The 11,785-nt window shown below is 37.9% G+C and overlaps 1 long non-coding RNA gene across 1 annotated transcript in view; it reads right to left on the bottom strand.

The window, feature by feature from the left end:
• The window catches only part of LOC118163010, a 21,590-nt gene extending 17,968 nt beyond the window's left edge, over positions 1-3,622 (bottom strand). The window contains exon 1 of the long non-coding RNA XR_004748779.1: positions 2,803-3,622. This is a non-coding gene — a long non-coding RNA (uncharacterized LOC118163010). The remainder of the gene's footprint in view (positions 1-2,802) is intronic.
• Between the last annotated feature and the right edge of the window lie 8,163 nt (positions 3,623-11,785).

Here is an 11,785-nt window from a genome sequence, read left to right as displayed (position 1 = left end):
TTGGGATAGTTCAGCCTGGGGAAGAGAAGTGTCTGGGGAGACCTTACAGCGGCCTGCCAGTACTTAAAGGGGGCCTACAGAAAAGCTGAGGAGGGACTCTGTCAGGGAGTGTGGTAATAGGACAAGGAGCAATGGTTTTAAGCTAAAAAAAAAAAAAAAAAAAAAAAATTTAGATTAGATATTAGGAAGAAATTATTTCATATGATAGTGGTGAGGCACTGGCATAGGCTGCCCAGAGAAGCTGTGGATGCCCCATCCCTGGATGTGTTCAAGGCCAGGCTGGATGGGGCTTTGGGCAACCTGGTCTGGTGGGAGGTATCCCTGCCATTGCAGGGGAGTTGGAACTGGATGATCTTTAAGGTCCCTTTCAACCCAAAACATCTATGATTCTGTAATTCTATGACTTCTAAGAAGTACACCATTATTTAAGTGTACACCACTATTAAGAAATACACCACTATTTTTAATTCATAAAAAGATCTCTGTGGATTACTTGTTACTTAGAAAATGCACCAAACAGACATCTTGGGACCCAGCAGCAATTCTGACATAATAAGGCACTGAGCAGCCCAAAGTTATACTCTACATAGTATACCAGGACTCTACATAGTATACCAGAATTATATACCAACAGAACCAATGTCCACTCCAATGGAACTAATAAATGATTATAAAAATAAAAATTAATAATAATAATTTTAAAAAATGACGGTAATGAAGGTAATGACGCAAACACAGACTGGGTCAGGACACAAGAAATGGTGATCCTCCTGTTCCAAAATGTACCTTCAAAGCATGTGCACAGTTTTAATGACTTGATTTTATGCATGGAAGAGTGTTACTCTTCAGCACTGTGTGTCAGGACCATTGAATAAGCCAGCAACAGAAGATGATCCTTTACTGAGTCACCATTCATTGCATCTACAGCATGGACAGACGGTGGAGAAATATTCTTCATTTGAGCAATGACAGAATGTCTGTAAAACTGTCTGGTTTAAAAGCTTTCTGGGACAAAACTTGTTTTTCCTTGAGAGGATAAACAGCTGTTACATTTAAACCAGCTTGTGTTCATTAGCTAATGTCCAGCTGTGAGATGTGCTGAACTTCAGCACTAAGCAGTCATTAGTTGAACATAATTTACAAACACTCAGTAAATACAGCAATTTTTGTCATAAATCTTCCACTGAAGCCCCGTGTCTCCTGTGTTTTCAGAGGCACGAGGTCAGAAACAACTTGTACAATATGTCATGACAAAGATGATCAACCTACAAGAATGGATTGGATCTAGCAGTACCAACAGTCTCGTCAAACATCGGTTAATAAACACTAACAACTAAAACTTGAAAAAGAAAACAAACTAGCGTTGAAAGATGAAACATAGGAATTATTTCAATGACAGACATTTCCTCATCATAGATCATGAATTAAGTCATCATCAAAATAGTTGGAAAGGGTCCTGATCATATTGTGTAAATAATGTACAAAGTTTAAAAATGACTTCTGTAACGTTAGCACATTTCCTGTCGGACTGGATCACATTGCAAAGGAAGCATATTTAACTCTGGGTTACCCAGCAGGTAACTGGAATTTAAAATGTTATGACATGCTAAATAATTTTATTTTAGTATCCAGACCTCCTATTTCCAGTAATGTTCTTTTATTATTATTTATTTTAATGCAAGTGTCTCTATAGCATCTTGGTAATGACCTAGCTATAAACAAAATAAAAAATCTGGGATTAAACTCAAGCTCTCATATATTTTTCTCTGTTCTTTATTACATTCACAAAACACATTGAAGGAATCCAGCAATTCTACAGTCAGAATTAATTAGGTAAATTGTTGCCTGCAGAGAAAAAAAAATGCAAGCTGAAAGCAGTTTTTGAATTCTTACTAGGAAGATTATGTAGAAATAGATAGTTATTATGACTGTAAAAGAGAATACTTAGAAAATTTTCAAAAATGCATCCCAGTGGTATTTAGGCTAAAGAGCTAAGGGTACAATTAAGGAATTTAATGAACCACAAGCAATTTATTTCAAAAATTCAAAGCAGTGGAGATTCCATAAAAGGAACTGTACCATCTACACACAAGGCTTGGAAAGGTGCAATCATGGCAACTAGCCACTTAGCAGCCACTTTATTACACTCCCAAATAAAGGAGAGGAATCTGCATGGGGCTACGCAGAAAGTTGGGAGAAGGGGGATTTCAATGCAGAGCTTCCCAGAGGCCCATTCCCTTTGGGCTGGAGCCAGTCTTCAATTCTGCTTGGAGAGCTGAAGCCATACTACACTTCCACACTTCCACATTAGCCTGAGTTTGAATTCACTGAAATCCCAAATGCTCTGATTATCGGTGTTATTTTTCCATGTCAATGATCTCCAACATTAGTCTGGAGCACATCAGCTGGTTCTTCAAGGCCAGGAAACACAGGTGTAGGGTAGAGCCACAGAGGTCCTAGATACTCGCACCTAAGTCAGAACTGGCACAAGCAGGATGTGGTGTCCATGCAGGAGGTGAAAGAAAGAGGTAAAGGAAATGTAATTTTGTAGAAGAATATAGAATAACCAAGTGGAGCTATAAGAACAGCGGATTTCCTAAAAAGGCCCAAGGGGAGCAGCAGCAAAGCCTTAGCAGTGCCTGATGGAGGAAATGCTGATTATGTTCTTCTCTTCTTTGCAGTCATGGAGCTCAGAAATGTAGTTCTCCTTCATCCTGGGCTTCTGCTGAAGCTGCCTTTTAATCATCACATTCATTTTAGGCAATGGGGGAAACAAAGAGAAAAGGGAGAAATTCAGAGAACTGAAATGATTTGCAACTAGCATACAAATACATTTTTAAGAAAATAATAAATTTGGCAACTGCAGAAGAGAGATTAAAGCTATATTCATGTAGAAAGCACCTATGTAAAGACAAGGCAAAGGAACTGTTTTATCATGTCAGCAATACAGTTCAGTAGGTAATATGAAGAAATCAAATATTTAAGGAACATCAGTCAGGGATGACTCTGATGGTCAGATCCTAAAAGGCTGGAAAAAAATATCCTCATATCTGACCTGGAACACTCCAAGTTAGGTTCAGGAATGGACTTAGAAACATGAAAGGCAGCAGGGCAGCATCCTCTACTCACCTCTGTGTTGTCTTCAGCTGAGCAGACCCCCACTGCTTCAAGGCAAGTTTCTATCATCTGCTGGCACAATTGTGTTATAACAACAAAATAGCAAGATTGTAAACAGTATTGAGTAAACTACCTTGCATGGAAAAATAAAATCTCCCAAACCACCATTGATTTGCAAATTAACCTGCATATATGTGTGTGTAAGTAGATGTGTGTACCTACCCAGACATACAGAGAAATAGTTTGCATTTACCTACTGACAACTGAACCCCTCTGGTTAGAATAGGAGGCATAAAGCATAAGCTTATTCTCCTGTTAATTCCATTAATTTCAATCCAGTTACAATGAGGCAGCAACAAATTTTTCATGAAATACCATGTCCTTGCAAAGCCTAAGCTCTTATCTTGCATATTTTAAAATTTTGGATGAACACAAATAGAATGATTTTTAAGTTGGTATTGCCTGAGCAACAAAGTACTATGTTAAGTCCAAGTCCAGACAGGAATAAAAAAAGTAAAATAAAATAAAATAAAATAAAATAAAATAAAATAAAATAAAGTAAAATAATTGAATTATTTGAAATTAAATTACTGTTTTTATTTCTAGCACTTGTGTTTTGTCTTTAAATTAAAAAAAATATATATCAAAGATATTAATTTATTTTGAACTAAATTTGGAACAGATTATGTAATGAAGATGCAGCATATGTCATAGCAAGGAGAGGTTTGGGGATGAAAATCCTGTCTTTATACCGATAGTTGTCTCTACAGCAGATTAATTTGTCTTAATAGCATAATGAAACTTCTGCTGCTGTAGCATCTCTTACTGCAGCTTCTCCTCGATCATGCACTGGCTCTCTTCTTGCAGTTGTATAGAGCATTTTGTACATGTTTAACTCAACAAACTTCTAAGATATTACCATAGTCACCACCACAAATTTCTAAGTCATTATCACTGTTCAGGGAAAATGTAGGCATTTTTAAGTACTAGGATACTTTTAAACACTACAACAATATTTGGTGCCAACATGCTTAAGTGTTGAGTTGTGAAAGCTGAATGGCTCATCTCATCATATCCAGTAAAAAATAAGTAAATAAATGAACAAAATATGAAAACTCATTTTTATTCCCTAGTTATTCATGCGCACTACAGAGCAGATTTCGCAATCAATTTGTATTGCCAAAGCCTTTTGATTTTATGTAGAACTGTGAGCTTTCTTTCTAATTAAGTATACAGTACAATTTAATTTAAATCACAATTAACATACCCATTTATGCACATAACAAGATAGTTACTGGACTATGTCCTGCTGCTAATTCTGATCATTCATAAAGACAATTTCTATCTTAAATTATGCAGACTTTTTAATGGTGCACACCTGCCCCCTTGTGCCAGTTCTGCATGAATGTCTTTTTTATTGCTATGGGAACTACTGAAGTTATATGGTTCCCCCATTCCTGCAAGGCTGTTTTTAAAGCTCACATGCAGGTATTTTGCTACTCAATTTCCCATTCAGCCTATGAGAGAAAAGAGGAAAAGAGATATTATATGTCTTGATCTCAGCTCCTGGGCATTCTCTTCTGAAACTGTGGAGACAAGTAGAAAAATGCAAACAGCATACATAGCTATCAATGGTGGGTTTATCAGGAGGATTACGAAAACAACCATGGCCAGTGGCAGTTTCTGTACATCTTCAGCACCAATTGCTGCAGCTGCACAAAGTGAGGAGACCTTTGCTTGCATCACAGCAGGAAGCTGCCCAAATAAAAGAAGAAACAGACAAACTTGCTCGGCACTTCAAAAAAGAGAAAAAATCTATGAAGGCTGGTTTTCAGGGAAATGCTGATACTCATGGCAAACTGTAGGTCAAGGGAGTTATTGAGTGCTTTCAAGGGTAATTTCATTTGAAGTAAAAATTAATAAATTTTACTAAAAAAAAAAAAATGCTCCTTCTGTTCCTCTGGTGTTTTTTCTTAGTTGTAAGCTATGGTCTGGAGACCATAATATAATAATAATGATGATGAGTGCTCACATATCCACTTAGCACAAATGGTCCTTGAGCAGCCACCACTCTTCTGTGTCCTCTGCAAGTGGGAGCAAGTGCTAGGGCTTGTTTGAGAGTGACTTGGACCAATGCAGCTCACAGGGGACATCCTGGTCTGTGACTCCCCCATAGCTGTGCTCCCAGCTGCAGACAACACATCCCAGCACCCCTCCTGTCACAACTACTGGAAGACAGAAGCATCTGGACAGACTGTGGCTGAAAGCACAACATGGGCACAACCTTGCACATCACCAATGCTCCTTCAGGAGATCAGTGATGTGCTGCCTGAGATAAAAAATAAACAATGATTTATAAAGAGCAACTTGCAGAAATATATAGAAAGAGAGAAAAGATAAGGAGGGCTCAGATTTGTTGGTGTGTGCTTCACACTTACCAGGCTGAAGAACTGCAGTTTCTGAGAAAAGTGCCAATGATGCCACCTACTCTTTGTGACTCACTTTTTCCAGGGGGACTACTTCTGCTTGAGGATTTCCTGTCTGTTGAAGGTAAATGGGAGTATCCTCCTGCCTATTCCACAGAACAAGATTTAATAATGAATGATTATATGTGTCCGGCCACACAGGACATACTTAGCCAGAGCTATGTGTTATATACTGTCCACGTGACCTTGAAACAGCACAGCGACACTGTGGTAAGACAAATTGTCCATATTATTTAAACTTGTTTTCTGAAATACTATCAGTAAAAATAATATCAGTCTAAAAAAAAAAAAAAAAAAAAAAAAAAAAAAAAACAGGGGGGAGGACTTTCTTGCCTTTAAGGGAAAATTTCAAGCAAACAGCTTTCCTTTAGATCATACTTGGCTATTTCATTTCGTTTCATAAGCCTGACAGGTATATTGCCAATATTTTTTGCCATCTGAAACCTAAAAAGCCAATGAAAAAGGTAAGGAGGAAAGGAAAGAAGAGCAATTTCCTCAGAGAGGAATTTTGAAAGTTTGTTTTTTGTTGTTGTTTTTTCACTGTTCCAATGTCAGAATAGCAAAAGTTTTCCTCGTAATTTTCCTCCTAATACAGCAAAAAGCTGGGAAGAAAGATGTCCAACAGGAAGGGGGACAGGACACAGGTTACTTGGCATACAGAGGCTAAAGGAGGCATTGATACCTAAGCTGATATTATGCATTTCACTCTTCATAAAACTTCACAAAGCTATAGCTGCACTAAGCATCAGATGTCTTTATTGCCTCAAACAGGTCTTGCAAAAAAGCTTCCAGACATGAAGCCATTGGCAGATGGAGAGCCCAGCAATTCCTATTTGTTATTTCTAGTATTTCATTTTCCATACTATCAGCAGTTTGCGCCTTATTTCTCACTTAAATTCGTATTCCAACATTAATTATTCTAAAAGTTTTCCCCTTTGAATACAGCGGACAAGCAAAGGATGCAGATAAAAGACACTTCACCACAAAGTTCAAGTACAAGCTTACATTTTTGTGGGCAGTAATCAATACTTAACTCATTTTATTTGCTAATCTTTCCCTCCCCATTGAAATACTAAGCACAACTTCAGCCTGTCTGCAAATATAACTTCTGTCATTTGACTTAATTTTTAAACCAATTTCTTTCAAAGACATATGTTTTAAATTGCTTTTATCTATTTTATTTGAGCCTGTTCCCTTATCATCACACACTGAAAGAATAGAAGATGGCTAAAAATCAACTTCATAAGAGTTCAAATGTTTTTTGGTTTAACAGTTCTCATACCAAAAGTATTCTGAGATTATAATGGAGCATCACCCACATCATAGATTTCAATAGGAGATGAATTGGACTATCAACTATACATGGACCGGACTTAATAAAGGTGGACAAAATAAAGTACCTAATAGTAAAAAGAACCACAAAGATAATGGTATTTAGATGCCAAAAGCTGGAGCCTGTAAGTATTATCTTTATCCACAGAAGTCCACATGCCACCATGCAGTTTCATCTCACAGAAAAAGGAATGGTCTTTCAGAACATGACTAGGGGACTAGGGGACATATTTCTATCTCTTTTGATCCATTCAGATCCTCCCCCGGGATATATTTGCTCTTCTCACTGTCAAAAAATGTCTGATAATTATCTTGTTCAAGAACAATGTCCTAAATGCCAAGCCATAGAGAATTCAAAGCTGACAGCCATCTCGCTGATTCTGTCCCATTTTATATAGCCTAATTAAATATTACTTAGACTAAAGGGATGGAAAAGAGTCATCATAGCTCTATCCCAGTTGTCAGATACCTGGTTTAAGGATGAACAAAATGTTAACAATCCCTAATTCAGTGATTTTTCACTAGGTTATAGTTAAGTCTTCAGAGGATGATGATTTCTTTAAAGCACAGTGGAGCATTAAAATGCTGAGTGAAATTTCCATCACTTTGGAACCAATCCTGCCAATTTCAGACGTGATTTGAAAATCCCACTTGTCTCTCATCTCCACAGTTTTGAACCTAAATATGTTATAAAAGCTGTCCCCTCCACCTTGTTTTTTGCCTCAGCTGAACACACAGCACCATACAGACAAGAAATCTGTCAGACTAAGAAACCTTGATCTGGATACAGACAAGAAATCTGTCAGACTAAGAAACTTTGATCTAGACTAAGAAACAGGGTCCAGTTACTCTGATACAATGATTTCTCAACATTACTGTCCAAAACCAGATAAAACTGTTCAGACCTGTGCAGAACCCTTCAGTTCATATTTATAATGAGAAAAAAAGCTATTAAAATAAACCAATGCACAGCCTAGGTAGGCTTGTTCCACCTACCTTATTAAGTTCTAGTCCAGTTGAAGGATCCATTTGGTCATCAGGGTTGCAGCACATTGTAACAAGACATGAGAAGACTACTGTTATTTTACCACCCAGAAAAAGTATATTTCTCAGACAAGATTTTTTGTAACCCTAACATATATAGTCCCAGCAGCAGTATTTAGAGAAGGAAAACTTTAGGGTCATAGGACTGATAGGACTGTGTGTACATCAGGGATTATACATACGCCTTGGTGGCCAGATTAGTTTGATTGTGACCAGTGAATGTGCCTTTATTTCAAGTCTTCTTGAAGCAGCTCAGATCACAGTTCTGGCCTTCTTGTAGGAGGCTGAATACATCCTGCACACATCCATGACTTCTGAGAACCAATTTGGCAGTGCTGGAAAAAAGAAGTGCTTAAAACAAGAAAATATATGTATCTACACTGACAGAAGGCCCATCCATTAACGGGTTTGATATATCCTTCTGGCTTGGCTGTCATACCTTGAGAAGCAGAAGAAAGCAGAAAAAAAAAAAAAAAAAAAAAAAAAAAAGCAGTAACCATTTAGTACAGCATCTGTCCAAAAGCAGCTGCAGTTGCATTTAATTGACAACATCTGGGATATAAACCAAGTTGCAAAGTTGCAGCTTTACTAATCTCACAGATTGCTGGTACCACAGTGACAGATACCTTTTCTGAAGGAGAGATGAGCTGATAAATCTCTCACAGGAGTCATTGTTAGGCATTTGCGCTAATATTCAGATTGTAGCTATTGCCATTGTAGTACATGTCCTCCCTTTCATAATAATTCTAGCTGTGCAACAGAGCACCAGGGCCAGTTGCATATGGACATGGAATATGTTACCTATTTTGGAATGTTGCTTGAGGGTAGAAAAAAGGGCTTTGGGATGGGAGACTATTTCACAGACATTAGTTAGCATAGTAATGAAGACGGTTATTTGAAGTACTCCAATATTTCTGGTCTTTTTCCCCTCTTACAAAGGTAATTGCCACAAAGAATGCATAGTTGAAAACAGGAAGAGAAAAATAATTTTGGAGGGTTTTGAGGGTCAACAGAAAATGCAGAGGACCAAAGCAAAAATGCATTTAAGTAACAGGACCTTGGAAAATTTAGGAATTGAAAGCGCAATTCTAAAATGTTGTGTTCTAAGACCTTATTCCTGCCCTTGAATCTATTATTTTCTACTAAAGGTTACTCTGTCTAACAACACAATAAGTCATGCCATGAGGAAAGGCTCTCACATTATTTTTTTAAGCAGTTAGAAGGAAAGATAAAGGTTGGAAGTGCAAACAAGCCAAATGTCAACCTAAATGCCTTGTCTGACATTGTCTGCTTGTTTGGTCCACCTTGCATGTGGTTTCCCAAAACTACCCAATTTACTTTATTCACTTCTGTGATAGAGGAATTGCTGCACAGCAAATTAGTTTCTGCACAGCTGCACAGCTAATTATTTGATTATAAATGATTGTCATCTAATTCTTGTATTTGTTTTGAACTGCTGGAGTAGAAATGAAAAACACAGGCTGTTGAATAGGGTTTCTCAAATAAATAAATGAACTCAGTTCACAGTTAAAACACTTGCCATCAAGACCTAATACACCATTTATCCCATCTAACTTGAGATATCCACAATGTGTAATAGCTGCAGGTATGAAGGTCTACCTTAACAGTCCCTTAGAGCCTAATTCATCATCATTTTTAGATGCATGCTTCCTAAGGCCAGTGCAAGCCATGAAAATGAAAGATATCAATGTCATCCTGAGTCAAGGGAAATACAAATGCAGAAAAAAAAAAAAAAAATGTTTACTTTAACAGCATACTTATTTATAGAAAGGTTAAATTTTGATACAGACAATGTTGTCTAATAGAGATCCCATCTGATGATTTTAGAACGAGTAGCAGTAGGAACTGGAAGGTAAGCAGGATACTGCCTACCAACACAGCCTCTGCAGTGAGCAACACAAAATACCTATAGGGCATGAGACCTTTGGTCAAACACTGACAGACAGAGAAAGACACTTGAATCATGAGTTCAACCCCGAATCAGAGATAACATAAAGAAAATATACGCTAATCCTCTGAAGAATGGAATAAACAAGCACTGGTTTGGGCATTGATAAGACTGAAAAACGTGATATCCCTCCTTCCTGAAAGTACTGGCTGAGCTCAAAAGAATCCAGAACCAGAGGCAAGGAAGGTCAATGGGACAATGAAAGCACAGTCAAGAGGACTCTTCACAGAGAACTGTTCATAGCTGAGCCAACAGAAAATTAACACCCTTTAGGGTAAATGGGCATATGTTGACCCTCTGTTCAAAAATCTTGACAGGATAACAGTTAGCTGAATCATTCTAAAATTTTGATCCTGAGTGTAGAAACTACAGACACCAGAGAGTGGTCTGACAGCCTGACTGGAGAAGCCCCAAGCCCACTGGGTTTGGTGACAGAGATATCAGAGCCTGGCTGAAAGAAGAGGAGGCAAAAGGCCAAGAGGCACAGTGATGCCAATGTACAACTGCTGGGGAAGAAGATGAGAATGGGGAGATGAGTGCCAAATGCTGTTCTGATGATCTAGCACATCCATGGGCTCAGACAACTGCTGTTGAACACAGGCATTTTTCAAGCCATTTAAATTCTTCATAGCGCTTTGAGAAGCCTCTTAAAAATAGGTCCTAGTTTGCCACTAGGTCCTGGCAAGCTGTTGTCCATAGCAATAGAGTCCTGGAGGATATAATTAATGGCTTGAATTGAAGAACAATCACAAAGGATGTCTTCTTTTTGTGAAGTCATTGAGAATCACTATTTATATGCCAAGTAGGATTTTAAGAGCCAGGTGTTAATGCCTGGAGAAAATTGTACGTCTCCTTGCAAACACAAGTGGTTCAAGACACAAGTCAGTAAGAACAGCACTCTCTGTGCACAGATTTTATCAGTAGAAGGCAGCTGTGAAAAAACACAAAGTTAAAATACATAAATATGTAACAGTAAAGGACTGCTTAGACCCTGTTTAGGGCATAGCAGGTAGATACAAATCTCCAGTTTCTGCTGTCATTGTAAAACAAGTGCCCACCATGTAGCACATTATGCAGTTTCATCTTTTTGGAGCAGGTGAGCTCTGTAGCACATCATCTCATCCTGGTACTTACATAGTTCAGAGTTAGGAACTTGCTGCAGTGCTACAGGGCTTGGTTTTCTGAGTGATTTCCTCCAGTGGGGCATGAGAACATGTGGTTTAAACCATCTGACAATATATTCCCTCTGTGCTATCTGAAGTCTCATTTTCTGGAAGGATAGATTTTCCCTTACAAATACTCCAATGACTGGCCTCCAACTGATGTTCAGATTAACTGCTCAAAAGCTGGAGTAGGTATCTGCACACTACACGATGGTCATTTTATCACAAACAGTGCATCAGGCAACCAGTCCCTCAGCACAAAGAGCTCTGTAAAATTATCTTACACTTGCTAATTAAAACCGAGAATATCAAAGGCCATGTTCTGAGAGCACAAATGAGGACATGTTAAAAGCAATGATAGCTGGTAACTCAGCCTGTCCAGTAAACAGTGTGGCAGGTCTCCACAGGACCTTCAAGAGCCAGTACATAGGCCTTTTTGATAATGATATTCTATAGGATTAGTAAAGACAGAAAAACTTTTTTCATTTCAGTTGTTTGTTAGGTTTGACATTGCTACCGAAGGACACAGTCCTTTCAGATGCTGAACAAATGTGACTCCTACTGACTTAACATCAGTGGTTCAAAGGAGAACCTTCATCTGAAATACATATTTAGGTAAGAGACCAAAATAAATAAATAAATAAATAAATAAATAAATAAATAAATAAATAAAT

The sequence above is a fragment of the Oxyura jamaicensis genome, chromosome 2 (assembly GCF_011077185.1).
Source record: "Oxyura jamaicensis isolate SHBP4307 breed ruddy duck chromosome 2, BPBGC_Ojam_1.0, whole genome shotgun sequence".
Classification (NCBI taxonomy): Eukaryota; Metazoa; Chordata; class Aves; order Anseriformes; family Anatidae; genus Oxyura; species Oxyura jamaicensis.
Note: the sequence above shows the minus strand (reverse complement) of the source record. Positions and strands in the feature narration are given on the sequence as shown.